This window comes from Notamacropus eugenii, chromosome 4 (genome assembly GCF_028372415.1).
Source record: "Notamacropus eugenii isolate mMacEug1 chromosome 4, mMacEug1.pri_v2, whole genome shotgun sequence".
NCBI classification, from domain to species: domain Eukaryota; kingdom Metazoa; phylum Chordata; class Mammalia; order Diprotodontia; family Macropodidae; genus Notamacropus; species Notamacropus eugenii.
In genome coordinates, this window is record NC_092875.1 from 144,976,609 (window position 1) to 144,991,485 (window position 14,877).

The 14,877-nt window shown below is 34.9% G+C and overlaps 1 long non-coding RNA gene across 2 annotated transcripts in view; it reads right to left on the minus strand.

Annotated features, from left to right (window-relative positions):
* Window positions 1–317: 317 nt before the first annotated feature.
* The window catches only part of LOC140498268 (uncharacterized), a 69,597-nt gene continuing 55,037 nt past the window's right edge, over window positions 318–14,877 (minus strand). Inside the window, exons 4-5 of one of the 2 annotated variants that reach the window (XR_011965043.1) lie at window positions 3,064–3,220; window positions 318–538 (exon numbers count right to left, since the gene is read on the minus strand). This is a non-coding gene — a long non-coding RNA (uncharacterized lncRNA). The remainder of the gene's footprint in view (window positions 539–3,063; window positions 3,221–14,877) is intronic. The other variant, XR_011965044.1, reaches the window with a different exon arrangement.

The following is a 14,877-nucleotide window of genomic DNA, read 5'->3' on the forward strand; positions in this document are numbered from 1 at the left end:
TAGCTGAAACATTTAGAACAGATGAGGTAGGTGGCACAAAGAATTTTCTTTTCTTTTTTTTAAAGGATTTTTGTTGGGAGTTAATATTTCTATACATTTGGGGTTTCTTATAATGTATTTATAACTATCAATTTGTAGGTCTGCACAGAATACAGAAAAAGACATAGAGATAAACGTGCTTTACTTTTTCCATATCATCTGTTGAGATTATTTAAATATCTGAATTGCAGATTTTTAAAAGCAAATTCGTATACGATATGTGCCTGAAAAATGTTTAATTTGCTCTAGGGTAAAGGGAATCTAGTTTAGGTACATTGGCATAAAAGCATTTAATTTTTTTAAAGTCATAAATGTTCAGTTTGGTTACTGTGTTTAGCTCAATATAAAAGGACATATGATTTTAAGTATAAATTTAATTGCTTCAAGTTTCATCAGTATTTTGTATTATTTTCACTTAATCTTTGTCAACCATTCTACTTCATTAGTTTTACAACAAATTTCTGCCATCAGTTCTCTGGTTTCTTCAGTTTCTTTCCTCCTATTATAAAAGGAATAATGATGCAGGTGATTAAAATATATTTTAGATGTATTCTTAGAGTTCTGCTTTCACATCTGAAAAATAAAGGTTGAACTAAATGATCTGAAATTATTTCTAGTTTTAAGGTTAAAATATTCTGAATTCTTCATAAATATTTCTTCAATGAAAATAATGTTCATACTTTAGGAAAACATTTCAAAATTTGAATTTCCCCAATCTAAGAATTAAAATAACATTTCATCCCCTTCCAACAATTAGATTTCTTTAAAATCTTCCTGATTCTAGTGTAAGCTTTCCAAGTATATCCCTGATTATCTATTAATCCTAACATACTACTCTTTAATTATCACTTCTCTATTTAAAACAAAAGAAAAATAATGGTTCCTTATTGCTTATTGAATAAAATACAGCGTTTTGATCCTGGCATTCAAAGCCTTCCAACCTGCCTCTCTCCTCGTCTCACACTATTGTCCTTAGCATATTACAGATTTCATTCACATTCAATTTTGTGACCCTCTTTGCTTTAGTTTCCTCATCTGTGAAATGAACTCAATAATAGCACCCACTTGACAGGCTGTTCAGAGGATCAAATGAGATATTTGTAAGGCATTTAACATAAAGTCTGGTACATAATACCCAATAAATGTTAGCTATCATCATCATCTCATCATCATCATCTTTATCATTTAATCTTATGCTGCCATCCCTTTGTGAATTTGGTTCTCACATCCAGAATGGTCTCCTGTCATAACACTTTCATAAACAGAATTCCACCTCGAATCAAGTCCAAACTCATATGCCACCTGCTTACTCCCCAAAATCTTTTTTAAACATGTCATCTCATAAATAAAAATGATCTCTTCTCCAATTTTTCCAATAGGAAAATTTTTCATAGGACTTTTCCCCTGAAATTCTGTTTTGCATTTTTTTGTTTGTTTGTTTTTGTGTGAATTGAAACTTTCACAAGGACTCCACTTATCCTAAAACAGATAAAAAAAACCCTAGAAGTTCTAAAACCAATTCCATATCCATTATACTTAGAGCAAAATCCCATTACTTTTCTCGACAAACTTTGTTGAAAAAGGCCCAGGTTGTTAAATTACTAAAGAGACACATAGCTAAAGATGTTCTTTTAGCTGTAATATAGTCTGGGTTACTCATATTTATTCTTCTGAAAATAAGTATGAAAATTGTGTGTGAGAAGGAGAAACTGAATCATATTGTCTGAATATCTAAGCTTCTTTAGAATAATAAATTGATACTTATGTGATACTCATTCTTAACCTTCCTGAAAAGTCAGGCTAAAAATTATCTATTTAATTTATGATTTTCTGCTCAAGTCCTTTTATTTGATCAGAATTAGAACTAACAAAATACTAGGGTAGGCTAATATCACAGGGTTTTAAAAAAACACTCTTGGAGCTAGGTGTAATCTGCTATATTGTGGTCTGGCTTTATAAGAGTTCTCAATCTATTCTTTCAGAAGTTATAAGCATCTGAATTATTGGCTACCAATTCATACCTTTTGAGTTTCATCCATCATTGGTCAGGGGAATTAGAAATGGAACCCACTTCAGTAAAAAATATGAATATAGTTACATGAGCTTTTTTTTAAAGCCCAGTGAAAAGTAAAGAGTATTCATACCCATTGAATATCTTATCTCAGTGTTTCAATGAGGTAGGATGATGGTCTTGCAAGAGAGAGATCATTCAACATAGTCCATAGATTTTATTTTTAAGTTGAAAAAGCAACTGGCAATGTGGCAATGATAATGGTTTCTAATATACTGTTAGTAGTGCTATAGATAGCTTATGGACTGCATTACCCTTTTCTATCCCTCATTGAATTTTATAAAGATTCAGATATTTTCTAAAATGAACTTAAGATAGATTCAGTTTGCATACATTACCGTTCATTCAAGTTGTATTTTTAAAGATTAAATAATAATCATTTAAATAGACCACATTTAGATAGGGTATTAGGGTTTACAAATAAATATGTGTAGAATTTGAAGGTATAAGCAAAACTTTTCTGGTTTCTAGCTTTCTTGAAAAGGAGTTATGAATTGTCCCTTTCTGGGCATGATAGTGCCTAGGAGGGGTGAAGAAAAGAAAGGCAATAATAGATTGCTCATGTCTTTAAAAAATGTTTCCTTGATCAGAATATTGTAGAGTAAATCTCAGAGCTGTTTTTTAAGAGAAAGGTTCCTATTAATTATTTTTTACATAATAGCAATTTGGATGTGTGTTTTCATGCTTCATTATCATTTTCCAAAATTGGGAAAAAATGACTATAAAAATAAACATGCCAATACCATACAACTGTGATAATAATATGGTAATGATAATGGTTGATAATAGTGAGAAGAATCATGGAATAGTGGATAAGGGGCTAGCCTTAAAGTCAAAAGACTTGGATTCAAGTTCTTGCATCTGACACTAGCTATGCGACTATGGATAAGCCACTTAACTATTTTATAGAAACCTTTTGAGAGATCCCTGACCATGCCTGCTGTATTCCTTACCTGAATTATGCTGAAGAAATCGTAGGTCTAGACTCCCGTCACCAAATATTGATCATGTGGATAGTGGCATAGCTTTGCAGTCTGAAAGGTCTTGGCTCAAGTTTTTCCTGTGATGCTTACTTGTGTGACTGTGGACAAAATATTTAACTGTTCCTTCCTTTAAGAGAAAAAGTCAAAGACCAGTTGTGGTGGAGGAAGTTTGCATCCTGAGAGTATAATATACTGATGAAACCATAAGTCTATACCTCACATGGGTAAACATAGATGATAAAAATACATAATAAGCTTCCCTTGCTCATATTTAAGCTAATCAGATCAAAATGAAAGTGACTACATTTAAAATGAAAGTGACTATGTTCAAAATCAAACCGTAATTGGAACATCACTATGGCATCTTATACAAGATATCACAGAGGTTAGTCTTGGCTACATTTTGAGGATATTCATTGCATAAAGATCTCCTCCCATTTTCTTAAGATGTGATTAATAGCGACTTAACAAACATTTCCTGAACAAAGTGTTAAGTGAATGATGTTTTAATATTAAATGACATGCTTGAAATGGTGTTGTAGTCATCACTTAGGCCATTAAAAACTGCCTCCAAATCCTAAGGAGATCAGAAGGATGAAGGTAATGGAAATATGGAGATAGTCTAAAAGACCAATCTAAGTTCTAAAAGACTAAGTTTACATTTATTGTTTCTTTTTTTGGGGTGGGGGATGGTGGTGGTGATTTGTTTTTAAAGAAACTGTGGATGATTTCTGACCACACCTACTATACCCAGTATATATGAATTTTTTTAGACTTGTGAGAGTTAGTTGGGGAACATTAAGATTGAAAGTATGTGGCATGTAGGCTTTTTGCACACTAAATGCTCCATATGGCTTTCCTTTCATGAATTCTCTGTTCCAGTTGGGGCTATTGGCTCTTCCTTGTACATCACATTTCCCTGTCCTGTCTCCATGCCTCTTCTTATCAGGGGTGGGAAACTTGCCACCTCAAGGTCACATGTGGCCCTAGTCTAGGTCCTCAAGTGTGGCTCTTTGAATTAGAGAACAAACCAAAGGGCCACACTTGAGAACCTAGAGGGCCAGTCAGAGACCTGCACTTGAGGACCTAGTGGGCCTCCAGGCTGCAAGTTTCCACCTCTGGTTTACATTGTTTATGCCTGGAATGTACTTCCCCCTTACAACTGTCTGCTAGAATCCCTAACTTCGTAATTTAGGTGCCAGTTTCTTTATCATATCTTTCCTGATCTCTAGCCACCCAATTGTTAGAGCATGCTCTCCTTCAAAAACACTTTGAATACACTCTGTAATTAGTTTTCTTTGTGGTATTCTATAAGTACACTGTCAACATCTTCAGGGCAAGGATTTTTAGATTTTTGCCTCTGTATCTCCAGGATAGAGAACAGTGCCTAGAACATAGGAGATGCCTTTATAAATGTTTGTTGAATCAAATACCCAAACATTATTTTAAAACTGTAACATGTACCCAACTTACCAGCTGCCTCAACCCTGCACAGACAGTCTTTAGCCAGATTGGAAGGGCACAGGAGCTATTTGTCACTTTCCTAAATAAACCTGCTACTTCTATAATATGGCTGTTTTCAGATAAAGGAAAAGTATGTTGGTGAGTGGGATGGAAATTGAAGAAGTACAATACTATATATTTACATGCAGCTTCAATTAAATTCTAAATCAAAGAGCAAAATGTTATTTTGGTCCAATTGCTCAGGCCCGCCCAGATAACTTGCTGACTCATAAAGCCCAATGTGAGTCAAGCCAGAGACTCATCTATCTGCCATTTTGACCAACAGAAGGTCCTTTTTTTTTCTAGTGAGTTTCAGCATTTTCAAAATGCCTGACTACTACTGTAGCAGTGAAGATAAATTGCATAAAATAGATTAAATACTAAAAATGTAATTATATTTTAAATTAAATGTAAATGTTTAAAAATATGAAAACTTAATATATTTTCTTCTTTTTTTTGCCTTTTAGCTGAAGACCTCTTTCTACATATGTACCCATATTTCAAGACATTTCTTTCTCTATACATATATATGAATAGATTTAGTCTGATCACACACACACACACAAACTCTATCAAAAAATTTCAAAGCAATAGTTTATTTAATTATATTGAATCAGAGAGGTCCTGTGACTTTGTTCATGTCTGGGCGGGGGGAAGTCTATGTAACCCTGAAATGAAATGTTATTACTATCTCACTCACTCATTCTTGGAATTGGCTTAGTGATTACTTCAACATCGACATCAGTGAAAAACATTTGACATCTGGCCTAGAAAATCAGACAGCAGACCACAGAGACTTTGATTAAAAAAACTTCATGTAATTTTCTCCAATCATTAGGCTGGCCTATTCTTTTATCAGAATGAAGGTTTCTCTCATCACCTGCAAATTTCTAGCAGGGTTTTAAGGGGAAAAAAAAGCCTTGATGCTTTTACATGTAAATCCATTTTCAATATAGAAACACTCTCAGAGTAACTCGATTATAAAGTTATTCTGATGAGGTTATTATTTTTGTTAGAAACTGATCTGGGATTTTTGTTGCCTTAACCTTTTGTCATCTACTATGGTGCCTCAGTTTACTTGTTTTGCTTTTATTCAAAGCTAATATTTTTTGAAAGCAAAACTGTACAATTGGTATTATTTCTTGCTGAAAAAAAAATACAGGCTCTTTTATGTCATCTGCATCATGTAGAAAATTTGTAGATCAAAAATAAAGCAGACCAGTTGAGTTCATTATGTTTAACCTTCTTTAGAGCAGAGCTATTCCCATTAGGGAGAAGAATGCATGCTCAGCCACTCCACAATAGAGATCCTGAAATGAACTGCACTGCAGGATCACCATGAATTAAAGTCTCCATCTGAGACCGTGGCTCCTGGCATCAGAGAGCAGGGTTCCGATGAACTTGTGCGAGGAGCACTCCGGTAATGAGCCATCACGTTGCCTTTTCTCTTGGAAGACAATTTATATGATGAAACTTGATAATTAACTTATGTCCAACAAACTAAATTCAATATATCTGTTTTCAGGTCAGAGACAGTGACTGCAGTCCCTGCAAATGTGCTACCCCATCTTCCTGTTCCTTGACAAGGACACGGTCCCTGCTAATACAGTGTCACAGTAAATTTGCTTATCTCTTAAGAACAACGAGGTATGCTGTAAAATATGTTAGTACTATCAAAACATTCATAATAAAATCCTAATAAAATTAGAAACTTGGAATAAAAGGAAATCATGGTCTTCAATTGTATGTCTCGGAATTACCTTCAATAATGGCTGATACATTATACAGTATAAAAAAAAATGCTACCATCCATGTGCCTGACTGGTTAGCCTGCTTCACTTTGCAAGAATGGGAGACATTGAGAAAGTGGAGAATTCTAATTTTTTTTCCAATTTCATAACTCCATCTAACATGACTTGCAAATTGTTGTCACCCCTACAGATCCTTAGAGAATCTGAAAACTTCGTAGTGAATAGCTACTTGATTGAAAAGAAAAGAGAGAAAGAAAAAGATATTGCCTATTTTCTCTTGCCTGAAGATGTAAAGTATCCATATTGATGATGAGGATGGGGGTGGGGAGGAAAGAAAGACTTGCTTCACTTTTAAAAATGTTAGTGTTTCTGCCCACGGCCAATACTTGTACCCATTTCTTGCACATGGCATGTTATTTGAATTACTATTCTAGGGTGGAATTCAGTGAGTGTAAAGCAGATTTTTGCATCACAAATTGAGACTGCTTCTTGATACATATTTAGAAAATTTATATATTGAGCCCCTGACCTAATACACTCATGAAATCTGGTTACATTTTGGGGAACACCTAGGTGGGACAGTAGTTATAGTGCCAGACCTGACCTTAAAGAGACTCATCTTCTTGTGTCCAAATCTGGCCTCAGGCAGGAAGTGTGATCCTGGGCAAGTCATTTATTCCTGTTTATCTCAGTTTCTGATCTATAAAATGAGTTGAAGAAGGAAATGGCAAACTACTCCAGAATCTTTGCCAAGAAAACCTCAAATAGAGTCACAAAGAGTTGGAAAGGACTGAAGGACAAAAATAAAATCTTCTTTCAGAGTTGGCTATCTATTGGACAATACTTTAATTATGTTATTGCTAAAAGAAATATTCTGCTTGAGTTGTAGTTGGGGCAAAAATTAATCCATAATGAATGTACCCTGAGGAGGTTGGTACTTATTTGCTCATATCAACCATTCTTACACAAAAAAGTATTTCTGCTTTTAATAGGTAAAAACATTAATATGTTAATATTCCTGCAAATAGATCAAATACAGATCTATAGCTATAAAAGAGCATTCTAAATGAAATATAAAATTTCCTAAGTAATTTTTATTAAAACAAAAAATTCAATTTTAACGATCCGTCAATGTTCAGTCTTTCATTTGTAATTTTAAGAAGCAGCTAGAGTTAGTTCCCAAGTGTCAAATTCTTGAAGATTAAAATTGGGAGATATTTAACAAAAGAAATTTAAAAAAATCCAATTGAACATAGCTACTGTTAATATGTGGTTTTGACAGGTATCCTTCTGTATGGCTAGGATAAGTCTTGTTTCTATTTGAGCTTGAAACCACTGGGATAGTGGATAGATCCAGAAAGACCTGGGATTTTAATTCCTGCCTCTGATACATACTGTAATCTTGGACAATTCACTTAATTTCTCAATGCTCTAGGCAAGTTGATTTGGCATGATGAGTTTTTTTAATTTGGGTTTTCCTCATACCAATTAAATCAGATCTAGTTTCTACTCCTTTTAAAATTTAAGAAAATATACATAAGTGCATATGCATACATACATGTATGTTTGTATGTGTATGAACACATATATGTATGCCTATATATATATAGGTATAAGGCAATGAGCTATGAAGTGATAATGTGCACAAAGGTAACCTTATTTAGTAATAGATCATAGACTAATAGGACTACAGATTTTTGAGCTGGAAGGGAATACAGATGCCCAGTGCTACCCATTTTATGGATGAGGAAACTGAGTTCCAAAGAAGACACTTGCCTCAAACTTAGGATAACTGGAGTGGTCACTTGTCAATCTACTTTTCTCTCCTTGAAGCAGATGTTGGGACAGGAATAAACTAAAATCTCTCTAGAATATGGTTATTGGAGATATATTCTTAGAAACAGTGGAAGTCAGTCCCCTCTTTCCAGATCCTTTCTTTCCTCAAGGTTTTCATGACACTTATCTCTCCTGGTTCTCCTCCTACTTGTGTGACTGACTCCTTTGTCCAGTAACTCTGAATGGCCCCCAAGGATCTATTATTTGACCCTCTTTTCTTTACCCTTGGTCCAATTTTGCTTAATGATCTCATCAGTACCCATAGATTCAATTATCGTCCCTATACAAGTGTTCCCCACATCCATTTGTCCATTTCTAATCTCTTCAGACCTCTAGTCTTATATCTCCAACTGCTTATTGGACATTTCAAAATGGATATTTCATAGACATCTTGAAATTCACGTGTTCAAAATTAACCTTATTTTCTTTCCCTGCAAACCCTCCCATCTTCTTAAGCTCCCTATTAACATGGAGGCTGCCACCCCTCCTCCCAGTCAAATGGGCTCATAATTTGCATGCCCTCTTTGACTCTTCACTCTCACCTCCCACATTCAGTTTCCAACTCTTGCTATTTCTACCTTCAGATCACCTTCCACATATGCCACCTTCTCTACTCTGATATTGCCATCACCTTAGTGTAGATCCTCATTACTTCACACCTAGATAATTGCAATAATTTCTGGATAGCCTTCCTGCCTCATTGAGTCTTCTCCACTCCAGTCTATTCTTCACTCAGCTGTCAAATTGATCTTCCTAAAGCATAGGTCACAATGAATAGCAAATAACTGCTCAATGTTTGTTGTTGATTCTTAAGCAGAGGACTGTTCACCCCAGTCTCTGACTTCTTTTAGGAGTTGGAAACTTCCATAACCAGATCAAAGGAGTGTGAAGTAATGTTCCTCCACCAAGTCTTCTTTTTTCCTGATCACAGGTTAATCCTGTCCTCTTAAAACTCAAGTGTATCCTTTAATCATATTTTATATTTACTGGCAAAAGACATAAATGTGTGTATATGTATATATATACATATATGTATGCATATATATACACACATTATATATATATATATACACACACATATATGAAAAGTATATAATCTTTCTTATATATCTATATATCCATACATATCATATATAGATCTATTCATTTATATCTATCTATGAAAGGTGCCATATTGTTTTTTGTTGAAAGAGAGTCATGACAGATGTGGGTTCAAATTCAAGCTTTGACAATTATTAGTTGTATAATGGTGGACATGATGTGCAAATGCTCAGAGAAAGAAGAGAGAAGGCCAAGTTCTAGGAACTCCACATAGGTCAGGTTGCCTGGAAAGTCATGTGAGAAGGGGAATAATAGATTACTTTTCATCTTGATTATTTTAATGGTCTTCCAATTGGCTTAATAGACTTTAATCTAATCTCTTTCTCAAGCATATTTTTCATAACTGTTTTCCCCACCTCCTCAAAAAACAAACAAACCACAAAACACCCTAATGTACTGTTTCCCTCTGCTCAAAAACTATCAGTAGCTTCCCGTTGCCTACTGAATTCTTCCTCTTGGAATTCAAGTCTTTCACAATCTGGCTACAGATTTTTACATTTCTGAGAATATTGTGTCCAGAAGGTCCAATACTTTCATTGCGTAGCTTCTAATGAAGAATCATTATCATGGCGATGGACAAAAATATCAATAGCTATGGGGGTTTCCATCACCATCACAGAACTATGATTAGAACAAGGAAAAATGAACAATAGCAAGTAGTATATATCCCAGTTCTGGGAGGAAAAGCACTAAAGAAAATATTTAGTGAGTGAAGAGATGGCATAATAGTTTCTTTAAGAATTTTAGCATTAGAATTCCACATTAGACTTGTTTTTCTTTGTTTTAGGAATTAAAACTAAGATCAATGGGTGGAAGCTATAACGGTGCAGATTTAGACCTGAGATTAGAAAATAAAACTTTCTAAATCACACGAACATGATGTGAACTACTTTGGAAGATTATGGGTTCCTCTTCACTGGAGACAGTTAGTGGAGGCTGAATGAACGCTTGTCAAAGAAGGTGGAGAAAGAACTCATGGGGTTGAATTTTTGTCTCAGTTGCCTCTTGTCTCTGTAGAGCTTTGATCCTAAATCAGACTATTGCATAAATAAACTGAAATTCAATGGAGGACATGATTTATTTAAAGACATACTTTAAATATCTGCAATTTCAACATCGTACCCACTGCTTTAAATGATGTGAATGGCACCTCCAAAATAACTTAAGAGTTGGTTGTTGTGAATCTGTGGCAAAAAAAGTTGTCATCCTGTGGGCAACTGTAATGTTAATGTAAGATTAATGGTGTGTGTGTGGGGGGAGGAGTTAAAAGATCTTTGCTGCCCATTAATAGGCCTCAATAACTTTTGTTAATTTCTATTGAGGCACTAGGTCAGAAGGTCCTGCCCTCAGCCTCTGAAAAGTGTATAAACACTCACTTTGGGGCTTACTTTGGTCAGATGAGATTCTGGGTGGCCATTAAGGAGCCCCCTGACATTGAAAACCCAGATGTTCATGCTTCTCTCTCTGGTAACTGTGTATGTATACAATGGTCAATGGTTGAGTCTGTTGATCTGTGATGTATGCATTGCCCATGGTCAGACAATTGGAAACCCCGATTTTATTTCTTTGCTTGTATTTTCTCTGTTGGTATGTGTTTGATTAAAGTGATTGTTGACCCCTCAAAAGTTGCTTTCCTTTTAGAAAAGCAGATCTAGGAGCCTGTATAGCAGGCCCTCCTGTGTATGCCAGAGTCCTTGCTGTTACAGCAACTTTCTGATGACATTTGTCTGAACTCAGGCTGACTTGTCACTGGTCCTATAGTCATAATTTCTTCCAAGTTAGATATGTTGTTGAATATAGCCAGTTTTGTAGATTTGAATCTAATCTGTTCATATATCTCTGTTCAAGTAGTTTTTTTTTTTTACAAGGGAAATTGGGAGAAACATTGTGACTAATTCACTTTTATAATCATCAAAAAGACATGTATTGAGTACTTAGCAGGAATAGGTTCTCAAGTACGATGTTGGAGAAGCAAAGAGGTTTGAATCATGGTTCATGTCCTCTAGGGGTTACGGTCTAGTCATCCAGTCAATAAACATTTATTAAACACCTACCAAAGGAGCAGTTGATGGTTCAGTGGATAGAACATTGGGCCTAGAATTAGGAAGACATGAGTCTAAATGCAGATTCAGACACTTCCTAGGTGTGACCCTGGGCAAGTCACTTAATATCTGATTGCATGACAAAACTGATCCTCTGGAGAAGGAAATGACCAACCACTCCAGTATCTTTACCACATAAAATACAAATGGGGTTACAAAACGTTGGCCATAACTCAAGAACAACAACAAAGGCATTCTACTAAGAACTAGGGATAGAAAGGAAAACAAAAGATCATCCCTGATCTCAGTTTAATTAGGGGAGATAATATGCAATCAACTATGTACAAATAAACCATATATAGGATAAATTGGAAATAATGAACAAAAAAGAGGGAGCTACAACTATGGGGGAATCAAGGAAAGTTTCCAATAAAAGGTGAACTTTAAATTGGGACTAGAAGGAAGCTGGGAAAGTCAGGAAGCAGAGAGGAGATCTAGTTAGAGAGAGATCCTCATCATTACAAAAGTGCCTTCAGCACATACTGTGCCCATGACAAGACACTGGGCATTTAATTATAAAGAAAAAAAGTGTTCAACTGTCAAAAGTCAAGCTTGAGCATCTTAAATCAATTGTTTCTGAACTAGAGGCAGCACAGTGAAGTGGGTAAGGGGCTTACCTAAGAGTCAGAATGACCTGAGTTTGAATCTTGCATGAGTCAACCTTTTCAAAGCTATTTCTGAGTACCCTGAGGAACTCTAACATGTAGTAGAAGTAGTTCACATTTATGTAATCCTCTAAATTTTGTAAAGTGCATTACAAATATTATTTCATTTTATTTTCACAACAATCCTGGGAGGTAGGTGCTTTTTTTATCTCCATTCTACAGATAAGGAAACTGAGGCAGGCAGAGGTTAAGAGACTCTAACCACTACAATTTCAGTTGATGGGAGTCTCCTTAATGGGAGCTCCCTACATCAAATAAATCACAGGTCTGTTTAAAATGATGATAATAACAACAAACTGAAATAGAGTAAAAATGTAACTTAAAAGGAAAGTGAATTACAAATGATTCTGACATATCCTATGTATCACATTTGTGATGTAGATAGCTTAGCACTTTCTCCCAGTAGGATACTTTCCTGGCTCTACATAACAATCACGTGCCTGGAAATCAAAGACAGAAAATTAATCAAAAAAGCAATGAAGACCCTTCTTTGAAAGTATTAACACAAAGGCCTTGTTTTCCTATGCAGCAACTACGATGCAGAATGAAACACTCACAGGCCACAGTATTCATTCAAAACAGTTAAATTTTCTAGAGTCAAAAATCTTGGAGAGCTAGGTAACTCAATGGAAAGAATGTTGGACCTGGAGTCTGGAAGACCTGAGTTCAAATGTGATCTCAGACACCTACTAGCTGTGCGACCCTGGGCAAGTCAATTAACCTCTGTTTGCCTCAATTTTCTCATCTGTAAAATGGAGATAATAGTAGCATGAACCTCCAACGGTCTTTGTGAGGATCAAATGAGATAATATTTGTAAAGTGCTTAGCACCGTACCTGGCATGTAGTATGTTCAAACAACTTATGTGCAAGGTAAACTGAGGATACTCTTAGAGGGAAAGCACTAGCACGAAAGGAGATTAGGAAGGCATTCTTGCGAAAGGTGGGATTTTTGCTGAGACTTGAAAAATGCAGGGAAACCAAGAGGCAGAGATGAAGGAAAGAGTGCCAGGCATAGAGGAGAGCCAGCAAAAATGCCCGGAGTTAGAAGCAAGTGTCTTGTGTGAGAAACCTCTAGGAATCCAGGTTCAAGAAGGCCAGAAAACACTTGTGCCCAAGTTCATAAAAAGTCTATATCTGTATGCATGTGTATATGTACATGTACATATACATAAACACATATAAACATGCACACATTCATACATGTATGTGTATGTGTGTATGTAAGGAAAAAATCAAAAGGAATATTCCAGGTACATTATGTGTCATCAATTACTTCCAAATGCCAAGACTCAATCAACAATTATAACGTGGTAACAATTGTTTAAATGGAGCAAACAAGTATTGATTAAGTGCTTAACTATGTGCATACACTGGGACAGGTGCTAGTGATTCAAAGAAAGCAAAGACAGTGACTGCCCTCAAACAGCTAAGATTTTAATGGGTATGGGGGACGCAATACACAAACTGTATTGAGAGAGAGAGAAATAGACACATACATGTGTGTATGTTTATAAATGTGTGTGCATATATACATATACACATCTACATATACATATAAAATTGGAAGCAAGATCAGAGGGAAGTCTTGAGTAGAATGATGAAGGAGAAAAGCCCAAGTCTTCCTACAGAAATTAGAATTTGAAGGGAGCAGAGCAAAGATAGCAGAGAAAAGCCAAGAATTTGCCCAAGTCATGAATGAACTCCCTAACAAAAAAAAATCTCCAGAGCCAGATGGATTTACAATTCTACCAAATATTTGAAGAACAAGTAATTCCAATACCATTAACTATTTGGAAAAATAGGCAGAATCCTGAAAAATTCCTTTTATCGTACAATATAGTGCTAATACCTAAACCAGAAAGAGCTAAAACAGAGAATGAAAATAATAGACCAGTTTCCCTAATGAATATTGATGCAAAAATTTTAAGTAAAATATTAGTAAAGAGATTACAGCAATTTATTACCGGGTTAATACATTATGACCAGGTGGGATTTATATCAGGAAAGCAGGGTTAGTTCAATATTAATATAATAAACCATATCAATAACAAATTCAACAGAAACCATACGATTGTCTCAATAGAAGCAGAAAAAGCTTTTGACAAAATACAGCACCCACTCCTATTGAAAACAATAGAGAGCATAGGAATAAATGGAGCTTTCCTTAAAATGATAAGTAGTATCTATCTAAAAGCATTATCTGTAATGGGGATAAGCTAGAAGCCTTTCCAATAAGATCAAGGGTGAAACAAAGATGCCCATTGTAACCACTATTATTCAATATTGTACTAGAAATGCTAGCTTTAGCAATAAGAGCAGAAAAAGAAATTGAAGGAATTTTGAATAAACAATGAGGAAATGAAGTTATCACTCTTTGTAGATGATATGATAGTATACTTACAGAATCCTAGAGAATCAACTAAAAAATTACTTTAAAAAATGAACAACTTTAACAAAGTCATAGGATATAAAATAAAAAAATAAACTCACAAAAATCATATATATATATACATATATAAAATCAACAAAGCTCAGTAACAAGAGATAGAAAGAGAAATTCCACTTAAAATTACTGTAGACAATATAAAATATTTGAACATCTACTTGCCAAACAAATCCAGGAAATATATGAAGACAATTAATTACAAAGCACTTTTCATACAAAGAAAGTCAGATCTAAACAACTGGAAAAATATCAATTGCTCAATGGGTAGACTGAGCTAGCATAATAAAAATGACAATTCTACCTAAATTAATTTACTTATTCAGTGCCATACTAAACTACCAAAAATTACAAAAGACGGGAAAACATTTTTATGGGAAAT